The sequence below is a fragment of the Oryctolagus cuniculus genome, chromosome 7, assembly GCF_051225735.1.
Source record: "Oryctolagus cuniculus isolate XC-2025 breed Fujian yellow rabbit chromosome 7, ASM5122573v1, whole genome shotgun sequence".
In the NCBI taxonomy this organism is placed as follows: Eukaryota; Metazoa; Chordata; class Mammalia; order Lagomorpha; family Leporidae; genus Oryctolagus; species Oryctolagus cuniculus.
In genome coordinates this window covers 105,390,210-105,415,001 of record NC_142873.1, presented here as the reverse complement: position 1 = coordinate 105,415,001, position 24,792 = coordinate 105,390,210, and the positions used below count along the sequence as shown (strand labels likewise).

At 48.7% G+C, this 24,792-nt stretch overlaps 1 protein-coding gene across 7 annotated transcripts in view; it reads right to left on the bottom strand.

The window, feature by feature from the left end:
* GNG12 (G protein subunit gamma 12) overlaps window positions 1-24,792 on the bottom strand; it is a 151,783-nt gene that overhangs the window by 68,926 nt on the left and 58,065 nt on the right. For all 7 annotated transcript variants that reach the window (XR_016237288.1, XM_051856370.3, XM_089337236.1 and 4 more), the window contains one exon: window positions 11,002-11,053. The gene's annotated coding sequence lies outside the window, so the exon portion shown is untranslated. The remainder of the gene's footprint in view (window positions 1-11,001; window positions 11,054-24,792) is intronic.

The window sequence follows — 24,792 nt, the reverse complement described above, 5'->3', positions numbered from 1 at the left end:
TCTACACTGGTGGGAAACTGGAGTCAGGAGCCAGGGCGAGGAATCGCACCCAGGCACTCCAGTGTGGGACATGGTGATCTTAAATGCTAGGCTAAATGCCTACTCTGGACAAAACAAATCTGCATTTCAGCATCTTGGTGCCCACCCAACAGGGCAAAGGGAGAGGCCTGGAGGGTGTGCCAGGCAAGTCTCCCTCGCCCAGGGACAGAGCCAGGTCTTGTTGCATCTGAGCCTTACACAATTTCCGCACTCTCTTTAGAAGAAATAACACAACATTGGGAATTAGCAGGCGTCACTGGCTGTGAAAGCCCCTGCACCTTAAGCTTTGCAAGCATCATTAACCCCTGGCAGGCTCTGGCAAGGGAAGTGTTGGCAAGGGGCTCCTAGCAGCCCTGCCCACAAATGGCAACTGCGGCTTCCCCTGTGGCTCAGCCCCTGCCTCAGGGAGCGAGCTGGGGGAAGGAGACTGCAAGGGGGTGGGGTGGCCTGAGGGCTCCCACTCCCTCCAGCACCCCCCCCCCCAGCAGACACCCATTAAACACACAGCAACAGCCAGCTGAGGCTGCCCCACTGCTTCACCATTTTCTGAAGCCTCCCCTGGAGCCTGCGTGGCTTCCCTCTTTCGGGCTGACTAGCCACGTTTCAAGGTCACGCAAAGGAAGGTGCCTGTTGAGGAGGTTAAGCCAGACCCAACAAGCCAGTGGGCGTCCTGCTCCCCGGGGTCGCCCAGGCATGGGCTGCAGAGATATGAAAAATCAGCCCAATCAACCGCGGCGCTGTTCTCACTTGCCAGCACCAGCACGTGGGCAGGGAGACTCGGGCTGCTGGAGTGCCCACTGCTGGGAGACAGATCCTGGGGAGGAGCTGCTAAAGGAACACCTGCTCAGACCTCCGACTGGCTGAGCAGCCCCGGCTCTGGCCTGGGCCGGCTCTCTCACACCTGCCATACTAAGCCGTGGTCTCCCCTTGGTTCAGGCCCTGCTGCCTTCTCCTCCTTTTCCACCCATAGCAAAGTCACATCCCCGTGCCAGACTAACTCGGGCTGTACAACGGTGCCACATATGCCAGTCTATACTGAAACAGAGCAAAACAAACTGATCTGAATTTGAAGCATTTAGCTAAACACAGCCATGATTGCATATTTTCACAGTACTTGCAGAAATAATATATAAATCTCGCCTAATCTGGCGACATCTCTTACCCAAATCCTAACAATGAAATGAGGTGAGGGTTGACACAACGCACCACAGTTCAGTGATTGTAGCCTGTTTATGCACACACTATGGTTTGGTATTTAGAAGCACATCAATTACTAACCACTCTTGTGCTCTTGAACAAAACAGTAAGCACAAGTTCTCTCATATAAAAGTGTCCTCATGAAGTCATTTATCACAAAGACAAAAGTGTTCTGCAAGTTCTTATCCGTAAAATGGTGACAATGCTATGATGAGGGAAAAAAAAATGTGGCCACCATTATTTGAGTGCTTACTGTATACACCATGTGCTAAGAATTTGTATAGATTATTTCATTTAATCTCCTCAGTACTGCTGTGCAGCATAATCCCCATTTCACTGATGCAGGAATGGAGGTTTTAAGAGGGCAGTGACTTGCCCAAGGTCAAAGATATTTAGCAATGCACTTGAGGCTGGACAGGCCGAGTCTTATTTCTTAGCCCCTGTGCCTGTGGACTCTGCAACCAAAGACCACTTCATATTCCCCAAAGAACAAACCTGTGTACAAGGCAGTGGTTGTTAAAGAGCAGGTGGTTACACATGTTTTGATTTTGTCTCCAATTCCTATTTGACTTCAAGAAGACATTGTTGGAGGATTGGGCTTCCTTTTTCAAGGCTCTAAAAGTGTTTGAGAATCATCACTAGCAGATGCAGGTAATGGTTACCATTTACTAAGCCCACAGTGACAGACAAGTGAGGAAAGGTTGTAGTTCAGTAGCCAAGGAATGGTCTGAACTCAAGTCCACCTGCTTACACCAGGCCACCACCCAACACGGAAAAGGCCCACAAACAGGAAGCTTGTTCTAGCTAATAGCCTATTAGCTATTTCATCTATCTCTAGACCTTTGAACAGTCAAACAGAAAGCACTAGATTCTTACAGCCAAGGGGAGAGAAGTGAGCAGTCCTGGAGGAGTCTGAGTTCTGTTCTTGGACCCCGACATCACCTGTGTATGAGACTATGTGATGGTCTTGCAAGCGTAGGTACGGGCCACCCGGCCTCGGCGCGAGCAGACCTGGTGACCCAGGGGGCAAGCCAAGACATGGGGCGGAGAGGCACCCCCATCTCCGAGGCGCACCTGGCGCCAGAGGGGAAGGAGACAGCCCTGCCACCTGCTCTTGGCACTCGTCCCCAGTGGAGGGGCGGGACCGCGGCCAGGGCACCCACGCCATCTCAGAAAGGAGCCTTATCCTGCCACCTTTGCAACCAGCCAGCAGCAATAACAGAAGGACGTGAACCTGGCTCACATCCGGATACACAATGTTGAGTCTGGCCAAGAGAACAAGTCCATGACAGCACTATCTGAAATGCGCTGAATACATTCTTGGGCCGCTGTCCCCAAAGGGACTCCAAATTTAGCTCACACAAGCATCTTACTAGCATGCGTCACTTGCTCATTTGCGTCAGCTTCATCAAGGGTAGGGGGGCCTAAACTCAGAGAGTGACCTAATTGTTTCAGGGCCCAACACCACAGAGGCGCAACTTGCCCATGACGAAGGAGGGTGCTTGGCAGGGAGCTCATTTCACAGTGCTGGGGCTGCAGCAGGCAGAAAAATCTGCTGACTCCACAGGCTCTATCAGCATTCAGGAAAACCTGCACAACAGGTGTGCAAGGGAGGGGCTTCGGGGGGAGAAGGGCACACTCTGCCCGGTGTGATTCTGCGGTGGTCATTAACTCTGCATGGAGCCCTGATCAAAATGCCCCCATGAAGATAGCAAATCGGCTCTCGGATCAACAGGAACTATGCTGGGGTCATGAGCGTGAAAAATGCTGACTCAGCACAATTTCCAAAACGCATCCCAGCTCCCTGTGGGGTCACGGCCAGTGTACCTCGCTAGGCATGTAGAGACGTAAGTCAAAGGCTGTCCTGTGGTCTGAGAGAACAGAGTGTCAGCCTCACCTGGGACGCCCTGCCGCCGGGGCCCAGTTTCTCAGATCAGGCTTCAACACATGGTCAAACACACGTGCACACATATACACATACACATGCACACTTCTGACCCCAGTAAAGAGAACATTTCAGGGTTACAGGGCACTCAGCTCTGCTTGCTAGGAGCAGTATCTTTCCAACAACTCCAAGTTATCTGAAAATCTCAATGGAATGATTTGGGGGGAGGGAGAGAGGCGGCGGGGGAGCTCTCCACGCTGGACAGGTTTCCAGCACAGGCTGAAGGGCCACTCTCAGCAGAGTTGGAGAGCAGTTCCTTGCACCGGGCTGGGGGTTCAGAGCCGATGTCACAGACACTGAAGTGGAAGTTTCCACTGCTGCAGCCAGATGTAACAGATGGGAAATCCCAAAGCAAGGGCCAGACCCCTCCGTGGACATTTCTGACTTCAGCCTCGCTGGATGTATGACCACAGGGGCATACAAACAGCTCAGGACGTTGGGAAGAGACGGACAGTGCAGCAGGAGGACTCCTCAGCTGCTCCTATCCCTGTCATCCATAAGGTGGCTGGGTGGAGACTAGGCTCCTCTCTGCTCAAGCCTCAACAAAAAGGGTTCCAAAGGCAGGATCCAGAGGGCCTGACACGCGTGTCCCTGAGTCCCGGGACCAGGATGCAACATGCGCCCGAAGAGCCAAACCGGGAGAGGGGCTAAGCTACATCAGGGAAGGCAGTGCTGGCCCTTGCCTCCAGGGTCACAGGAGTGTGGACTGGGACACCCGAAGGCCACCTTGGGTCTCCTGAGAGCAGGTGCAGTCCAAGAAGGGCTTGGGCTTAAGTGTGAGGGGCCCCAGCACAGTGTCTGAGTGGAGGCCACAGGGGCTGAGATGGCAGCAGCAGTGGCAGCAGCAGCAGCGAAAGAGGTGCTGCCCAGCAGGTAGGATTCCTGCAGAAAACCCTGGAAGCAGTCAGGTGACAAAAAAGACCCCTCTCTCCATCAGCCAGGCTCTGCGAGCTCAGGGCCAGGTGGGCCAGCTGTGGTCAGGCAAGAATCTGCTGCCCCTCTCCATCTCCACCTCCTGAAAAGACCTGAAGTGGAGAGAAGCTGGAGGGGGGTGAGCAGGTGGGGACTCTCCCCAGAGAGGGCATTTCCCATAGCCAACGTGAACCTGTGTGCGTGCGCATGGGCACCTGCATTGAGAGACAGAGGGACACTGCTACCAAGTGGCCTTAGGGCTTTGCATCACCTAATGGCAGCCAGAAAAGTCACGGTCCTGATCAACTTTTTTTGGGAAAGGAAAACTAGACCTCACCAACATGGAACGCATGGTGGCAGAAGGGATCCAAGCCATGTGCAGCGCACACGTTACAGCACACCTTTGCTGGGTGCCGACTGCAGGCCAGGCACCGCGCCAAGGACTCCACAGATGCTACTGACACGTTCCTCTGACAACGTCGTGGGGCAAGGACTGTCCCCTCTGACAGACAAGGAAACTGGCTCAGAGATGTCAGGAAGCTTGCCCAGGGCCACAGAGGCAGACAAGCAGAACAGCAGGGACCTGGACTCAAACCTCCAATCCGTCATCTAACCCTGGACTCCTACTGTCCCAGATGAGTGGCTTCCAGAAAACATCTGTGACTGCAGCAGGCCAGGGCTCAGGGTCCTGCCCATCCTTCCTCAGGGGTCCCCGGGCTTGACCACCAAGTGGGAGCTGAGAGCATGACACTGCAGGAGCCCAGTGGGATTCCAGGATCCCGTCACCTGCAGGTAGGAAGGTGGAGTGGGGAGAGGAAACACTCACAAGTCGGTTGCCTGTGTTCCCAGCTTGGTGGCTGGATCCAGCAGGTGGTACCACAGCAGATCTGAGGTACAGGGAATTACAGTCATGTGGATAAGTATATAGTTCAGATAATGCCTGTAAAGCACTTAGCACAGAGCCTGGCATTAGGGAAATGGCAACTATAACCGTGAACACTCTACCCATAAGCCTCCAAAGCTCAATATGTAATTTAAGCCAACATGCTCAGCCACTGTCGTCACCGTCTGTTCCATAGGAGTTGTGTTTATCACGGACACTCAACTTCACTGCGTGAGCCAAGACAAGACACAAACACGTAAGATGAAGAGCTGGGCAGACCTAAAGCATCTCGGGTGAGTCTGAAGCTTGGTTCTCCATCAGCAGGAGGGGCTACTGAGACCTCAGAAAAGGATGGCAAGCACGAGCCCTTTCTCCAGTGAAAAGGGGCACACGACCAATTTTGCGAGCAATTCTAGAAAGTTCTCGGATCCACGGAAGCCCGTTGGTTGTCTGCAGATTCAGGAACTTCCCCTAGAGACCCTGAGCATTCAGCACGAGGTCATCAGTGGGGCCGGCAGGCCGGGAGCTGCCGCAGCACCCGCAGTGGAGCCACCCCTCCCTGTCTTCTCCACACGCTGACTGCTGATAATCTGGGTTGTGACACCAAACTGGAGACGGGCAATCAAGGTCCCTGAAGCAGAGTCTAGTTTTTTTTTTTTTTTTTCTTACTTTAAAGATGTATTTATTTATTTGAAAGGCAGAGTTACAGAGAGGCAGAGGCTGAAAGGCCAGAAGGGAGAGAGGGGGAGAGAGTAGGATAGAGGGGGAGATGGGGGAGACAGGGGAGACAGAGGGAAGAGAAGGAGAAGGGGAGAGAGAGAGAGAGGGAGGGAGGGAGGGAGGGAGGAAGGAGGGAGGAAGGGAGAAGTCTTCCATCTGTTGGCTCACTCCCCAAATGGCCGCAATGGCTGGAGCTGGGCCAATCCGAAATCAGGAGCTTCTTCTGGGTCTCCCACATGGGTGCAGGGCCCAAGGACTTAGGCCATCCTCTACTACTTTCCCAGGCCATAGAAGAGAGCTGGACTGGATGTGGAGCAGCCGGGACTAGATCCAGCACCCATATGGAATGCCAGTACTGCAGACGGCAGCTTTACCCACTATACCACAGTGCCAACCCCTGAACCTAGTTTTTAACCTTTCCACTTACATGGACTCCAAATTAAGAATTTCTAACCCATTGGACTCCAAACCCAGAAATGTTATCTGTTTGCCATTCGCTTTCCTTCCATCCTTCTGGTAACAAAAGCCCTCCTGTTCTCATAGGAATCCTAGTCCATCTAATTCTGGTGGGACTTTCTCTCATGGGACACACGAACAAGCTGTGGCCAAAGAGAAATGGCTTATGGTCTACTACCTACTTTTGGCTACCTTCTTGATTCAGGCAGGCAATCCAAATTAGGTCAACCAAAAGCCCTTCTCAGTACTACTACTAAAATCATGGCTAGAGGCACCTTGTTCATTGAAATCCATAGTTGTGAGAATGATGGAGACCTTCAGTGCTGATGCTACCATGGAGAGAAAGAGCAAAGCTAAGAATGAAGCCAACAGTTAAGCCGAGCCAAGACACAGAGAGAGCAAGCAAGCATGAAAGAGAATGGCCTGGTGACACCTTCTGAACCCCTGGATACAGCTATGCCTGAAGCCTGCACAACTTAAGGATCCCAGTCATGTTAGACAAGAATCCAGCTTATATGAGATTTCTGATGCTTGCAACCGAGATAATTCTAGCTAATAAACTTGATTCAAAGGAAATTCTCCGGGACCAGAGCCATGGTGCAGTAGGTTAATTCTCTGCCTGCAGCGCTGGCATCCCATATGGGTGCCGGTTCTAGTCCCGGCTGTTCCTCTTCCAATCCAGCTCTCTGCTGTGGCCTGGGAAAGCAGTGGAAAATGGCCCAAGTGCTTGGGCCCCTGCACCCACGTGGGAGATCGGGAAGAAGCTCCTGGCTCCTGGTTTCAGATCAGTGCAGCTCCAGCCATTGCAGCCATTTGGGGAGTGAACCAACGGAAGGAAGATCTTTCTGTATGTCTCTTCCTCTCACTGTCTGTAACTCTACCTCACAAATAAAACACACACACACACACACACACACACACACAAAGGAAATTCTTCTTCATGGGTTGTCCTTGTGGAATTCTAGGAGTTTCTTTCTGAAAATAATCCTAACAATTAGAAATTTTTTCTTCCTGGAGCCAGCATTGTGCTACCTGCTCCTATATGGGTGCTTTTTTTGTGTCCCAGCTGCTCCACTTATGATCCAGCTCCATGACAATGGCCTGGGAAAGCAGCAGAAGATGGCCCTGGTGCTTGAGCCCCTGCACCCATGTGGGAGACCCAAAAGAAAGTACAGGTTCCTGACTTCAGCTTGACTCAATCCTGGCCATTGTAGCCAACTGGCCAGTGAACCAATGGATGGAAGATCTCTCTCTCTCTCTCTCTTTCTGTAGCTTTCAGATAAATGAATCTTTAAAAAAAAGTTTTTTTTTTCTTCCTATGACACTCCTGCAAAAAATCAGGGCTTAATATTATGCCCCTTCTACCTTCTGCATCAACCGGACAGCCAGTCAGGGCTGCCACCAAAACTCCTGTAATAAATATTAAAGTTGCTGACCAGGAGGCGGAAGATAGTCTGTTATTATCAAAGACATACTGTGCGGCAAGTCCCATGAGCCTCTGAAACTGCCCCGAGAGGTACTGAACATTGCACGGTCAGAGGAGCCCTGGAGCCCTGGGCTTGCACAGGAGGGCTACACAGGGTGCACAGGAGGAGGGGCTCACAGGTCAAAGTAGACAGGGTCAGCGTTCATGTGTGTGTGTGCAAAGCCACTTCCACAGGTTGCTGTGGTTCAGAATGGCAGGGACTAAGAAAAACGAAGTTCATCGGGTACAGTCAGCAAGTTGTTTGTTATTCTTTCAGAGCAAGGGTGGAGAGTTGACTTCAACTCATGTGCCAAGTACGGTCCACGGCCAGATGCCAAGGTTCAGCATGAAGACAGCCCTGACAATCTGCCAAGTCCACCACGAAGCGGGCAGGGAAGGGGGAATGTGAATTATGTATTTGTTATTCCAGTTGGGACTCTTCGATTTTACCCTCGGATGAAGCAGGGCCGAGAGACAAATGCACAGCTGGACTGCACTGAGGTGTGTTACCCCTTTGCCTACATCGAGGGGGAGCCCAGCTACTCCCTGACTACAGGGATGGTGCCTGCTGCGCTGTCTGCTCTCTTCTCCATGAGCACCCTGAAGACGTCTCCCTCCATCTTCTTCTGAGTATCCAGGGTGTTTTATCTTCAGCCGCCGTGCGCTGTGACCGAGAGGGTTATGAGGCGAGACTGCTGGACTTGCTAGCAAATGACAGGCTCTCACCCATGCACAGGGGTCTCCTCCTCCCTCTGATGTCATCCTACGTGTTCATCCCCACCGCCTTCCTCCCTCCATTTTCTGAATCTCATTGGAAAATGTTCAGTTCAGGAGCCTCTGAAGAAGGCAGGCACAGGCCGGCGCCGCGGCTCACTAGGCTAATCCTCCGCCTTGCGGCACCAGCACACCGGGTTCTAGTCCTGGTCGGGGCACTGGATTCTGTCCCGGTTGCCCCTCTTCCAGGCCAGCTCTCTGCTGTGGCTAGGGAGTGCAGTGGAGGATGGCCCAAGTGCTTGGGCCCTGCACCCCATGGGAGAGCAGGAGAAGCACCTGGCTCCTGCCTTCAGATCAGCGCAGTACGCCGGCCGCAGCGCGCCAGCCGTGGCGGCCATTGGAGGGTGAACCAACGGCAAAGGAAGACCTTTCTCTCTGTCTCTCTCTCTCTCTCTCACTGTCCACTCTGCCTGAGAAAGACAGAAAGACAGAAAGACAGAAAGAGAGAGAAAAAAAAAAAAAAAAAAAGAAGGCAGGCACAAAGACCGGATCGCAGCAATGAAAACAGTGGAAACCAAACCCTCCTAAGATGGCGAGCGGAAGCCAGTTTTACAAACGCTGCCTTCTGGGACAGTCATTGTGAGAAAGCTGCGAGTGTGCCTGTGGACAGGGTGGTAGCCTTGGGCCCAGAATAGCTCGGGCCAAACTGCCAAGTCAGCAGGTATCTCAGCCCTCCCTCCCTCGTCTCGCTGTGCTGCTTCCTACCCACCCGAGCACCCCCCACCGCCTTAGGTAGCTGGTGTCCTCCGGTCTATTCCCGAGCATCCACACCGTGCTCTTTAGTACTACTGGGTGCTCTCCCTTCCTCAACCTCTCCCACCAAGTCAAACCACCTAAAACCTCCAGAGGACCTTGTCCTTGACTCTTTCAGGGGTGGATAATACCGTAGCACCGTTCCTCTCCCAGAGACAGGGACTTTTTAACTCCATTTCCAATCCAGCTCCCTGCTAATGGCCTGGAAAAGCAGCTGAAGGTGGTCCAAGTACTTAGGTCTCTGCCACCCATGTGGGGAGCCTGGAAGAAGCTCCTGGCTTGTGAAGAGGGAAAAAGCCACAGGAATAATTCACTAATGGTGGGTATACGCAGGTACTTCAAAAAGTCTGGTGTAGCAGCTAAGATACGTAGCGCCCGTATGGGAGTAGCTGGGTTCAAGTGTGAGCTCCACTTCCAGTTCCAGCCTCCTGCTATGTGCACTTGGGGAGGCAGCAAGTGGGCTTAAGTAGCTGGGTGCTGGCCTCCTACATGGGAGACCCAGACTAAGGAAGTTGAAATACGGTTGGTGGATGGCAAACCTACTATTGGCAGGGACACCTTGGAACCTGAATTGTCAGAAGGCATACAGGAAGACTGGACTGTGGGATGCTGGCAACCAGAACGGGGCCCACCAGGCTACGGGACACACGCATCTAATCCAAGTCCTCTCACTCATGTTCTTTTCATCTCGCTGCTGCAGTTTTCCCATGATCCATAAACATGGCATGGGACTGCCAAAAAGGCTACCAATTCCTCTCACAACTGTATCCATGCTCCCTGCAATGGCATCCTGCAGCTCTTCTCATCAAGGGAGGATTTATTTTACACCTCTTAGATGCAGGCTACTTGTATGGCTTGCTTCAGCCACCATGTTCTCCTTCAGAACTAACAGAAGCAGTGTGGTGCCAGTTCTGAGCCTTGGCCACCGGATCCTCTGCTTCCCTGCCACCTCCACCCTATAACCCTGTCTCCGTACCCTGCGCAACCACCAAGTGAACAAACTTGGGATAACACGCAAGATGATGAGGCTCAGTCACTGTCATCACTCCAGCCGACGGCCAGCCAGGGGACTCCCCAGACAAAGCCCAGTTGACCTGGATGGAACACATCCACAGTCCCTGCTGACACCAGAGGAATCACATAGAAAAGCCCAGGCCAGCTCACCATCCCGCAGAATTGTGGGAGAGAAAAGTGAGCATTACGTTGAGTCAGTAAGTTTTGGAATGGTTTGTTACACAGCAAAAGCTACTGATACATACCGCAGCTAACAGTCCGGTCACAACAGCAGCGAGTGTGCCCCACAGAGCACCAGTAGCTTCCTCACTTACAAAGTCCATGAAGCTCCTACCTCTAAAAGGAGTTTTCTACATTTCTACTACAGAACTGCTGGCTCATCACAATTTCAGTTAGGTGAAATCAGAGAGGAAAAAATAGAGCCCTAATACATTGTAGCAGTGAGCCAATTTTCATCACAACACAATTTTCATTACACAGCAAGGGACTGTCTGAATTCCTTGGCTGACGTAGCATGTTGTTGTTGTGGATACTGCTTGAAATAAGCGGACCATTAACAGGGGCCGGGGAATACTTCCATCACAAAGAAAGTTTTTATTTTAATAGTATTGAGCATGTAATCATGGATCTTTTTCTTAGCAAAAGAACATAGGTTGCTCTGATTTTATTATTACTTTTTAATGGCATGGAAACATCACAAATCATTTTGGAGAGGAAAAAAAGTGCAAATAAATAAACATCTAATCACGGTACCGGCAGTGACGCCTGTAACTCAGAAGTGTGAATTCATTTCAAAAATAATGTCACACAGTCACTTTGTTTTAAAAATCAAAGAGAACTCACCAGCAAGCCTTCGTGGGTCCACCGTTTTCAGGCTTTAAGTGGTCAAATGAACCTGAAATAGAATTAAACAGACATCCCATAAGTGAATCACGTTTGGAAACGGTGTGCTCTCCATCCCAGTGACTGCCATGATACTGAGTATTTATGCTGTAAGTTAAAGATGAGCAAAGCCTGTTCTGGCTCCTGATGGAGCCGGGAGCAAGCTGCACCTACATGATTCAACTTCCTGAATCAAGAGCCTGCTCCCGTTTCCTTCAGGGAGCACCGAAAGCCAAGGGCCAAATCAGTATAAACGGCGGTGCTTTCGTCCAAACCCCTCAAGTCAACAGAAGCCACCCCAGTTGAGGCTCTTCCCTTAGTCCTTTAATTGCCTTCTGCTAAGTCCAAGCTGTGGTCTGCGTTATGAAACTAATTAAAAACTGGGTTCTGGGACCAGCATTGTGAGGTAGCAGGTAAAGCCACCTGTGACACTGGCATCCATATGGGCACCAGTTCGTGTCCCAGCTGCTCCACTTCCAACCCAGCTCCCTACCAACGCATCTAAGAAAGCAGCAGAGGATGGCCCAAGAGCTTGGCCCTCTGTACCCACGTGGAGACCTGGAAGAAACTCCTGGCTCCTGGCTTCAGTCTGGCCCAGCCCTAGCCATTGTGGCCATTTAGGGAATGAACCAGCAGATGGAAAATATCTATTACTCCCTCTTTCCCCAACCCTTGCAAATAAATAAAATAAATCTTAAAAAACAAAAACAAGGGGCCCAGCAGCTCCTGGAGGACAATGGGAGGGGCAAACAGGTTTTCTAAGGGCAGGTACCTGATCACAAAAATAACCACTCATCTTCTTCTTACTGATGACGGTGACCCTAAGGTCCTCCTAAGGTAGAAATATTTAAGACATATTTATTTATTTGAAAGCCAGTATGACAGAGAAAGAGACACAGAGAGATCTTCCAGCTGCTGGTTTACTCCCCAAATGAGCACAACAGCCGGGACCAGGCCAGGCTGAAGCCAAGAGTCCAGAACCCCACATGGCTCTCTCATGTGGGTGGCAGGAACCCAAGCACTTGGGCCATCATCCTCTAACTTCCCAGGTGCATTAGCAGCAGGGAGCTGGATGGGAAGCAGAGCTGGAACTCGAACCAGTGCTCCAGTATGGGATGTCAGTGTCACACACTGTGGCTTAGCCTGTCCCACAATGCTGGCGCTCAGTAGAAATACTACACAAGCCACATACTTGATATGAAATGCCCTTATAGCCACATTAGAAAAGGAAAAAGAAACAGATTAAATCAATTTTTTAAGAGATTGATTTATTTATTTGAAAGTCAAAGTTACACAGAGAGGAGAGGCAGAGAGAGAGAGAGAGAGAGAGAGAGAGAGATATGTCTTTCATTCGATGGTTCACTCCTCGATTGGCTTCAATGGCTAGAGCTGAGCCGATCCTCCAAAGCCAGAAGCCAGGAGCTTCTTCCGGGTCTCCCACATGGGTGCAGGGGCCCAAGGACTTGGGCCATCCCCTACTGCTTTCCCAGGCCATAGCAGAGAGCTGGATTGGAAGTGGAGCAGTCGGGACTCGAACTGGCACCCATATGGGATGCCAGTGCTTCAGGCCAGGGCATTAACCTGCTGTGTCACAGCGCCAGCCCCCAAATTAAATCAATTTTAACAACATGCTTATAACTGAACCCAATTTATACAAGATATTATTTCAATATGTACTCAATATAAAAACTATTAATGAGATATTTTATATCCTTTTTAAATAAATGTATGTATTTGAGTTTATGACACAACGTTACGAGCATACATAGAGAACAAAAGTGTTGCAACAGTGAAGCAAACGGACCTATCATCTCAAATGGTCACTTTTCATCAGTGCCAAGCACAGACAAGATCTACTTATTTAACAAAAACTCCCAACAACACACTTTGTGGTCTGTGTGATGCACATTGAATCTCTACACTTACTCCTCCCACACCTCTTGGATTTTATATCCTTCCTCTCCTCCACTTCTTTCCCATACGAAATCTGCAAGATCCAGTAATTGTGTATTTCAACTGGAGCAAGCCACATTTCAAGCAGTCAGTGGGCACATGTGGCTAGTGGCCACCCTACTAGATAGCAAAGGCCTAGGGAATCTGTTCTTGGCCTCCAGATACGTGCAAGACTCCAACGTGAGCTCACGGCACATGGAGCCTTTGTTCACCTATTTTCTTTCTCCTAGCAATCTTCATGACATCATTGTGACCGAAATTATAAAGCTGGCAAATACTTCCCGTAGCACTTTCTGTGAGCCAACGGCTGTTCTTGGCACATTCAAATGTTACTTCAATTAACACTCACAATGGCTTCATGAGGTAAGTACACTCTTATAGCCATTGTGTAATAAGGAAACTGAGGCACAGGGAGGTGACGTCACTGTCCCAAGGTTGTAAGGCTGGCGTACTAAGCCAAGCAGTCTGCTTCCACAGCCCGTGCTCTTAGCTGCTCTACTCTCCATTCAATGTGAACAGCTGAAAATAAGAGAATCACTTTCAGTTTTAATTACAACCACCAACTGATCCAAGTCTGCTCTCCTGACAATGTGGTCAGATAATAGCAGTGACAGCAGACCGGAGGGGTACTGGAAGCACCAGCCAATCAGATTATCAATGATGTGGGTGGAAGCGCGAAAGCCACAGGCAGACCTGTGGTCAGCAGACGGCCCTGGGTCTGTGGGTCGGTCTGAATGACCGGGGGATAACGTGGGGCCTGTGGACAATCCTGCCTCTGTGACTTTTCAGAGGGGAGGGCTGCCACTTTGATCAGATTCTCTGAGGGGTCAGTAAAACCCCTCATCTCAGCGTCTGTGTTGGCAGGTGTATGGAGTTAGGGAGAATCCAGGAGAAAGGAACTGAAAACACATCCTTGTCACTTTACTACTCCATGGGCCCCAAGAAATCACACCCAGTGAGCAAACCTAGATCTCTGCTGTGAGCTCCCTGCCCACATCACGGGGAAGGAGGCTGGTCCGCGACACCATCTGGAATCTGCAGGCTGTGGGCTGAAGCTGCTCTGTGACGTCGCCCCCCCCCACCCCCCCATGTCACAAGGCCTCCCGTGGCTTCCCCTAACAAGGTTAAGGATCAAGTCCAAACTTCTCAACCCAGTCCAAAAAGCGCCCATGACCTCATGCCCGTCCCAGCTCCGGGCACACCCCTTGACTCCCAGGATCTTGTCCTTCAACCACAGAGACCTATTTACAGGCCCCTAACTGCTCCCACTCCACCCCCGGACTCTCTCACGCCTTTGTGCTCCTGCAGATTCCGTTCTTTCTGCCAAATGTGTCCTCTCCCCACAGGACGAGCCAGTCTTCACGTCTCAGTTCAAAAGTCGCCTCTCTGGGAAGCTGCTGTGAACTCCCCGCTTGGCGGAGGGACAAGGTCTGCAGTGACAACGGTCTGGCGTTCATCCAGTTTCAGCCAACAATTACGGCACGCAGTCCCTCGGGATCCAGGACCCCCATGGATCCCAGGAGCTGCCGATGCTCAACTCCCGTGAGGAGTGTCGGGAATCCTAATTGGAATGTCTCCAAGCAGAAGTGTTTCAGATTTGTGACGTTTTTTCAAATTTTGAAATGTTTGCATGCACATAATGAGATAATATCAGGATGAGACTCAAGTCTAAGCAGGAAATGCATTCAGATGTCACGTATATCTTAGACACACAGCCTGCAGGTAATTTTGTATAATATTTTTAGTATGTCTGTGTTCTGTGACTTGACACTTAAATTAGGCATGGAATTTTCCATTTGTAGCATCATATTGGCGGCAAAAAGTTTTGAGTTTGGGGGCATTTTAGAGTTCAGATTTTCATATTAGGGATGCTCAACCTGTACAAAATCACATAGTATTTGCGTATAACCAATAAATACCATCTCATATACTTTAAGTCATCTCTAGATTATTTATAACACCTTATACAATGTAAACACTATGCAAATATTTGTAATGTTATGCTATTTAGGAAACAATGAGGAAAAAAAAGTACATGTTCAATACAGATGCAATTTTTCCCCCAAAGTATTTCTGCTCCACAGCTGCTTGAATCTGTGTATGCAGAATGCGTGGCTATAAGGAGCTGACTGCACTACTACTGCTGCTAATACTCATATTAAACAGTCTTAGGGCAGGTGTTTAGCTTGTCACTTTATTACTCCATGGGCCCCAAGCACCTGTGTCCCATATGGGAGTGCAGGGTTTGAATTCCAGCTCTGGCTCCTGACTCCAGCTTTGTGCAAATGCAGATCCTGAGAGGCAGCGGCAATGGCTCATGTGGGAGACTGGGAATGAGTTTCCAGTTCCTGATCTCATCCTGGCCTAACCCGGGCTGTTGAGGGCATTTGGGGAAGGAATCGGTGGATGGGAACATGTATGTACTTTGTCTCTCAAATAAAAAATTAAAAAGAAAAAAGGCTGTTAGGGAGCCATGTGCCAGGCACTGCGCAGGTGTTTTGCATGCTCCTTTAATTCCCTTAGTAATCCTCTGTGGTGGATTCTTTTATTAACCCATTTAGTAGGTGAGCAAACTGAGGGGCCTAGGGAGATGAAGTCAGCAGCCTAAGGTTACACAGACCCTAAGTGGCAGAGCCAGACTGTGAACCCAGTCAGCTTGGTTCCAGAGCCTGCACTTTTAACGGCTACAACATACCTGCTACTCTTATTACCCTTGCATTTCCTTCTATTATTCTAAGTAGTGCCTACATTTCAGTTTTTCTCTTACTGATCTCTCCGCCCACTTGTCTGCAGAATCCCTGAGGGTTGAGATGTGTCTAACACATCTTTGTCTCTACAGGACCACAAAGGTGTCCTGCATACAGCAGATGCACAATAAAGGCACACACAAGGTAACACTGCAACAGCTTTAGGAAGATGGGATTCAGGACTATAAGTCTGAGCCTAATAAAAACACACCTAGATAGGGTCTGGCACTGTGGCATAGCAGGAAAAGCCACCACCTGCGATGCCAGCATCCCATACAGGCAGCAATTTGAGTTCCCAGCTGCTCCACTTCCAATCCAGCTCCCTGCGGATGCATCTGGGAAAGCAGCAGAAGAGGGTCCAAGTGCCCAAACCCCTGCATCCAAGTGGGGGACCCAGAGGAAGCTCCACGCTCTTGGCTTCAATATGGCCCAGCTCTGACCATTGCAGCCATTTGGGGAGTGAACCAGTGGATGGAAGATAGGAAGATTTCTCTCCTCCTCCCCCTTATAATTCTGCCTTTAAATAAATAAATCTAAAAAAAGAAAACCACCAGGATAAACAATATCCAAATTGTATTTTAACAAAACAAGCTTTAACTTCATTTTTATAAAACTTGTTTATTTTCATTTTATTTGAAAAGCAGGGAAGCAGAGAAAGAGAGCCAGACAGATGGAGAGAGACCTATCACGTGCTGGTTCACTCCACAAATGCCTGCAACAGCCAGTGCTGGGCCAGGCCAAAGCCAGGAGCCTGGAACTCCTGGAACTATCAAGGTTTCCCACATGAGTGACAGAGATCCTAGTACTTGAGCCACCATCTGCTGCCTCCCAGGGTGTACATTAGCAGAAAGCTGGATCAGAAGCAATGGAGCTGGGACTTGACCAGGCACTCCAATATGGGATGTGGGCATCCCGAACAGCAACTTAACCCCTGTACCCAACACCACCCCTTCCTACATCTTTAAGCCCAGCCAGTACTAAGGAGGCAGCCATTTTCTATGTCTGTCTAGCACCAGAAGGGACAGAAGCAACTCAGAGCTTGGCAGTCCCTATCCATCGTTGACAAGTTCATCAGCTTCATTTTTACTTTGCATGGGGACTGAAATTATAATTTGCCTAAAAAGGAACACACCAAGAGTCATGGCAAAGGAATGCCAGAACAGACCCATGCTGAAAAATCTCCTCTGGCTGCCCAGACACGGACTGGACATTGTGTACCCTGAAGCTCTGTAACATATTTCTATTTGAACTCCCCTTGGGTGGTTATAAAACGATCTTGTGGGAGGACACTTCCTGTTGTCTTCAAAAATAAAAAAAGATTTATTTATTTGAAAGGCAGAGTTACAGAGAGCAAATCTGCTGGTTCACTCCCAGATGACTGCAACAGGTGGGTCTGGGCCAGGCTGAAGCCAAGAGCTCTTCCCAGTCTCCCACATGGATGTAGAGGCCCAAGCACTTGGGCCATCCTCTGCTGCTTTTCCAGGAGCAGGAGCATTAGCAGGAAGTGGGATCGATGCGGAGCAGCTGGGTCTCAAACTGGCACCCATTTGGGATGCCAGTATTGTAGGCAGTGGCTTCATCTGCTACACCACAACGCTGCCCCCTTCTGTTATCTTTAATAGTGGAAAAAAACAAAAGTTTTAAGATCTGGGACATACAGAGACCTTTAGGGAGTATAAAGCTCTTTTCAGCTCATGTCAGAGATTGCATCAGGACTGAAGCCCTGCCCACCCACTTGCACGTGAATGCAGTTAGCCATAACCTCCACCCTTCCTACTGCCTCCAGAATGGAAAGGAAACCACTAACTTCCCATGGACATACATGTCAGCACCATCTCATCACCAGCTTCAAATCTGCATTTGACCCTTGCTACCTGACCTCTTTCCATAACAATAATAAGTAATAATGCTGATTACTGCTGAAGGGCTGACTGCATGCAAATTACATGCTGGACATGGTTGTAGGTGCAGGAGATACAGCAGCACACAAGGGAAACACTGGTCCTGATCTGAGGCCTTCCTACTATAATAGCACATACACAAAGTGAGTGAGATCACTTCTAACAGTGATAAACCTTGCAAGTTTTCTCTAAGCAGGGAGTCATACTGAAGAAATGCCAGGCTGCATGGTCTGAAGAGGCAACAGAAGTCATATGGTGCCCAGTTCGGAGCCGTTGGATCGTTCAAGTGAGCTCTGATGGTGTCCTGGCCTCGGCTGGTGCCAGCAGAGATGGAGAGAACTGGTTGGGTTCTGTGTAGGTTCTGCAGGTAGACAATAAGGACTCATGATGCAACAGAGGTGGGGATGTAACCTGGGTTTTTGCACAGGCAACTGGATCCATGATGACTTTATTTACTCAGGGGGAGAAGCAGGGAGAGAGAGGAAGAAAATCAAGAACTCTGATTGGATCTGGCTACCGCTCAGACACCCAAAGGGAGATGTCAAGAAAGCATTATGTAGTTTAGAACTGTGCTGTCCAGTACGGCAGCCACTTGCACATGTGAATGTTTGGATTCAAATTAAATCCAACAACAAATTCACTTCCTTGGTCACATGAGCTGCATTTCAAGTGGTCAGGCAGACACAGGAGTGGCTGCTGTCCCCAGGGCTTGCCTAGAACACCTGCAGTGGATTCCTTCCGTTACTAAAATTTACACAATGATGGCCCTTGAGATCCTTAGTTTTGAATGGCAACTGCGCTCTGTGTCTGATCATATTTGTTTCTAGTCTCACTTTAATTCCCTAGAAAACAACAAAACTACAGACAGCATGGAAAAACTGGCACTGGATTGATCAGGCGTGGCTTCTGGTTCTGCCCTCCCCACCAGGGATTTTCAGCTACTCACTATATTAGGTGTGTCTCCATCCCCCGGCTAGAAAATGGGGAGTGGCCCTGAACGGCCTATGTGGAGCAGCAGGCGGGACAATGTTCCCAGCTCTGAGACATGTCTCCTGTGCTCTACTGCACTTTCACCTGCAATCTCTGATATGCTGTTCTCTCCAAGGGTAAAGTGAACGTGAAAGGGTTTGGGACACAACTAAAGGACCCTACTGTAGGAATAAAAGGCGTGTGCTTCACGAGGTGAGGTGAAGCTGAAAGAAACATACTGTGTGCTTTACACAGAACGAATCTATTATCAGATATTGGCAGGGCTCCCAACTTCAGAAAGTAATGCTAAGTGTGTCAAAGAATCACAAGAGAGTCTTCAGCTCCCATAGTAAAAGACAACAGGAAGCAAAACACTGACATTCTGCCCCACTGTGCGATGGCGTCTGTCCCAGGGATGGCACACCCCAAGAGGGTAAACTGGCCTACTTTAGAGAAATGGTACCACCCCACTACCTCCGCCTTGGGACTTGCCCCCACCTGGAAGAGCTGGTCAGGGCTGTTTATCAGGAGAAACTGTTCTACCGAGTCACCAACCTTAATCCACAAGCTAACATTCTGCTTTAACTGAGAAGCTGGTGGGCTATGTCCTCTACTAATTTTTGGATAAGTCAGGAGGAAAGTATTCTCATATTGCCAAACACAGCGTGAAGTTTTAAAAATACACACGGAAGGAGAAGGAAGTGTTCCCTACTTCCTTTACATATGCATTGTTGTGCTCTAGAAATGCCAAACCTCTTAAAAGGTGGCACAGCTTTTGCGTTCTTGACTGTACAGGTATGAGCACCATGGCGTACCAGTTTTGCTGTATCTGTCAGAGAGCTGTTTTACATGAAATAGCTCAGAGTTGCCAATGTCACATGTGAATGATATGGTAACTTAAAGAAATGTCTTATCTTTTAAAGACTTTGCCACAAATCTGGAAGTTTGAACCTTGTATTTCAATTTGGTATGCTAAAACAGTTTATGAATCTAATTTTTTTACAATATTATACTCTCAGTTCAAGACTTAACTGAACGTGTAAGACCCAAATGATTTCTATATAGTATATTGAACTGTAAAGGTAACTTGTTTGTGATTCTGAATATACAGGTAAAATGTTTTAAAAATATATACAGATTCCTTTCTCACTGTTTGAGAGAATATATTAAAAAGTCAGAGTGAAAAAAATGGAAATATTAGAATCAGCATATCACCCCCCCCCCCAATTTTCCTACCAAAAGTGCAATGGCCATTTTTAAGGGATAGCAACCTTCTTTGGGAACTTAACACATATTGCCACCAACGCTGTATTGCTCCCTATTTTGCCTACTACCCTGGATAAACATGCATGGTTTTATGTGACTGTGGCTGCAGTGTATATGCCACAGGTAGGACTCTGGACAGATCTAAGGTTTTTTTTTGTTTGTTTGTTTGTTTTTTTTTTGTTTGTTTGTTTGTTTTTGACAGATAGACAGTGAGAGAGAGAGAGAGAGACAGAGAGAGAGAGAAAGGTATTCCCTCTGATGGTTCACCCCATAAATGGCCACTATGGCCAGAGCTATGCTGATCCGAAGCCAGGAGCCAGGTGCTTCCTCCTGGTCTCCCATGCAGGTGCAGGGCCCAAGCACTTGGGCCATCCTCCACTGCCTTCCTGGGCCACAGCAGAGAGCTAGACTGGAAGAGGAGCAACTGGGACTGGAACCCAGTGCCCATATGATGCCAACACCGCAGGCGGAGGATTAACCAAGTGAGCCAAGGCACTGGCCCCAGATCTAAGTTTGAATGTTGGATTCTCAACCTATGAGTTGCAAGTACTTCAACAATTTATCCCTAAACCCCAGTTTTCTCATGTAAAATGGGACTAATAATAGCTTTTCATATAGCTGTTATAATAACAAAAAGAGAATTTTAGTGGCCTAGGAAAAACTCCATGAATGATGGTTTTTCTTTAATTTCACTTTACAATTGAAAAATTTTTGTATTTCCATACACATTCCTAAGTCCTTCACATTGAAAAGCTATAATTTACTAAATCTGCTACTAATGCTAGATATTTAAATCACTGCCATTTTTTACTATTAAAATACAATTATATCAGACATCATTACCTTTTAGTGTTTTCATTCTTTTATTTCTCTAGCTTCCTTAAACTCCTAACAAAAGCACCAATTTTTTCACTCTGAAAGAAGTTTTTACTGTGGCCAGCACTGTGATTCAGGAGTTAAGCCACAGCCTATGGCACCAGCATCCCATATGGGGGACGGTTCAAGTCCCAGCTGTTCTACTTCCAATCCAGCTCCCTACTAATAAACTTGGGAAAACAGTGGAAGATGGCCCAATTCCCTGGTCCCTTGCCACCCATGTAGGAAACCCGGGAGAAGCTCCTGGCTCTTGGCTTTGACCTGGTCTAGCTCAGGTCATTGCAGCCATTTGGGGAGTGAACCAGTAGATGGAAGCTCTGTCTCCCCACCAAACCCAACCCCCATAATTCTGCTTTTCAAATAAATTAGTGAATCTTCAAAAAACAAAAAGTATAGGGGCCAGTGATGTGGTGCAGTGGGTTAACACCCTGGCCTTAGGTGCCGGCATCCCATATGAGCACCAGTTTGAGATCCAGTTGCTTCACTTCCTAGCCAGCTCTCTGCTATGGCCTGGGAAAGCAGTAGAAGATGGCTCAAGTCCTGGGGCCCCTGCACCTGCATGGGAGACCTGGAAGAGGCTCCTGGCTTCAGATTGGCACAGCTCCAGCCTTGTGGCCAATTGGGGAGTGAACCATCGGATGGAAGACCTCTCTCTCTTTCACTGCCTTTCCTCTGTGTAACTGACTTTCAAATAAATAAATAAATCTTAAAAAAAAAAAAGTATCATACCAACCAAACAGTGGATAGTTTCTGAGATCTAGATATTTTATATATAAATGATACATTTCTTTTTTGAAAGCAGAATACAGGGAGGAAAGGCAAAGGTAGAGAGAGAGAACTCTTCCATCTGCTGGTTCACTCTTCAAATGGGCACAACAGCTAGAGCCGGGCCGATCTGAAGCCAGGAGCCAGGAGCCAGGAGCTTCTTCAGGGTCTCCCAGGGGGTGCAGGAGTCCAAGAACTCGGACCATCTGCTGCTGCTTTCCCAGGTGCATCCACAGAGAGCTGGATTAGAAGTGGAGCAGCTGGGACTTGAACTGGTGCCCATATGAGATGCAATTACCCAGTACATCACAGCGCTGGCCTCATAAATTATACTTTTTAGAAAGATTTTATTTCTTTGAAAGAGTTACAGAGAGAGATAGAGTCAGAGAGAGAGAGAGAGGTCTTCCATCCTCTGGTTCACTCCCCAAATGGCCGCAATAGCCAAAACTGAGCTGATTCACACCAGAAGCCAGAAGCTTCTTCCAGGTCTCCCATGTGGGTGCAGTGGCCCAAGTACCATCTTCTACTGCTTTCCCAGGCCATAGCAGAGAGCTGGATTGGAAGTAGAGCAGCTGAGACTCGAACTGGCACCCATATGGGATGCCAGTACTGCAGGCCAGGGTTTTAACCTGATGAGCCACTGCACTGGCCCCATAAATGATATTCTTAAAGCTGTTACTTTTTACATTGCTAAAATAATTCATAAGGATGAACTTGTTTTCATGTTTGTTAACCAATGGTTCATCACCTTGAAAAACAGTAAGTTTATATTCTTTGCTTGTTTATGTACTAGACCTTGATGTTTTTCTTATGAGTACTGTACCGTGTATGATAATAAAAAATAGATGTTTGCTATAAAACTTTCATGATTTTATAAGCATGTTTTCATTTATATAGTATTTAATAAATACCATGCACCAGCCATATTTTATATAAACCACATGAGCTATGACATTGCTTCTTGGCAAAATGTTTGGCTTTTGATTGCTTTTCCAAATGCACTTACACCCATCCCTGTGAGGAAGCTGGGAAGAGGAACATTCCCACTGCACAGCAGAGAAAGCAGGTCTTGACAGGCCAGGAGACAGGCCACTGAACCCTGGAGTTGGCCAAGACCAGCCTCTGACTCCCTCTTTATAAAAAGAGCTTGTAAAACAAAATGAAGACATGTATTTTGTGAAAAAAAAAAAAAGTATTATTCAAAGCAGCAAATCTGTACCATTTCCTACTAGAAACCATTTACACAAAGCACCAGAGAACTGTTGTCTGCCACACAAGAGGCTCTTAAGAAATGTATTTTAGCGAATCCACCAAATCTATGTCTTACACAATGGATGATCTTCACTCAGTAAGGATGAACTTAGTCACTTACTTGAAAGGCAGTAACAGAGAGGGGGAGAGAGAGACAGACAGAGAGAGAGCTTCCACCCGTTAGTTCACTCCCCAAATGCCCACGGCAGTTGGGGCTGGCCCAGGCCAAAGCTAGGAGCTGAGAACTCCAGCTAGGTCTCCAACACAGGTGCCGGGGGTCCAATCACTTGGGCCATCACCCCCTGCCTTTCCAGATGCATTAGCAGGGAGCTGGATCAGAAGTGGAGCAGCCATGACTCAAACTGGCTCTCTGATACTGGATGTGGTTGTTGCAAGAGGCAGTTTAACCTGCTGTACCAGCTCCTCTCCCGCTGTAACTGTGTCCTTCCAAGAAATAACTCTTTAGGATAAATGAATAGATAATAAATAAGAAGTAATTTGATTGAAACAAAAACACTGAAGTACAGGTTGTATAACTCTGCGTTCTTTTCTGTGTCACACCTTGTTTTGGAAGCAGGTGCTTGTCATACAATTCCAATGCATCCATAGGCCAGAAGTCTGCACAGCTAAACAGTAAGAAACTACATTAAACAGACTGTCCAAAACCGTCGCAAACCTTAAACCAGGCTGTATATTTTGTAGATATATCTGTTACGCTTTTAATTCTTCCCTCAAAAATGCACTATGCAGACAAGCATGCACTGAAGTCTTGCTCAGCATTTGGGAAAAACTCACAAAAATATGGAACATCTGTTTCCTAATATCAGGGAGGTTCACAGGAAAACAATTAATGTTAACTAGGGAGAAAAAGGAAGAAAAATAACCTGGATCAAATTACAAAATGAAAACATCCAAGGTTTACACTCTAATGTAGTACAGCCTGTGAGTCCTGAGATCCTCAGAAATGAGCGGAAAGGTTTCACATCTGACTGCAACCTTCGACAGGGTGGAAAGATTTGTATTCTGCATGTATACAAATAACACTGCGGGCCCCCATCCTGAAGCACACACTCAGGCCTTCTGTTTCCCACTGACATCTAGGATGCCCAGGGCAGTGGGGACTGGCTTTTCCATGTGTTTTCAGTGTGCCCAGTTCCTTACAGGACAACCTGAGACCTCTCTGAACTGCATGATGGTCCCTGGATGAGAGGACTGGACCTTCTCAGAAAAGTCTGGTGAGACTGCGCCTCCAAGCAGAAGTGGAAACACAGTGACTGACAGCCACAAAGCAAGGCCAGAGCGAGCTGTCGGTGACAGGTCTGTGCTGGCTGGTTCTTCTACCATCCTGCTCCCCATCAGCTTCTCTGGCACCTGCTACATGCCTGGCAATGTGGTAGGTGCTAGGGCTACAGGAGGGGAGCCCACAATAATCTTCAGAACTCACCAGGGAGCTACAGGTCTGGCCGCATATTGTACCACTGTAGTGAGTACAAGGAACTCTGCAGACACAGAGGAGGGTTACCTGTGACAGCCTGGGATGATCACGGAGGCTTCCAGGAGGAAGCTATAGTGTGAGTGAACCAGAAGAGGAACCGAAGGAGGCCTAAACAAGGCACAGGGAACAGCCTGTGCAAAGGCCGGAGAGGAAGGGAGCCTCGAGGGGCCCTGGAGGGCCTCCCGGGAGCTGACCGTGCTGGTGCAGAGACCAGACTGGAGAGACACCTTACTAGTGAAGTCAGGCGAAACCCAACCTGGGTCAGTACAATGAAGCATGGGGCCAATGGCAAGGCTGCAGTCTCCCCGGCATCCTCTCATCAGCAAGACCAACCCCAGACATAAGGAACCCCTCACCCGTGTGGCTGACAGGCCTCTGGAGTGCAAGGCCAGGACTGCCCACACCGCAACCTCACCAGACTGCTGTGCTTCGGCCATGCTCTCAGCACGTCCTTCACGGGTCTGTGTGCTGGAAGTTGGGTCCTCAGGGAGGAGGTGGGGCCTTCAGGAGGTGAGGCCAAGGGGGAGGT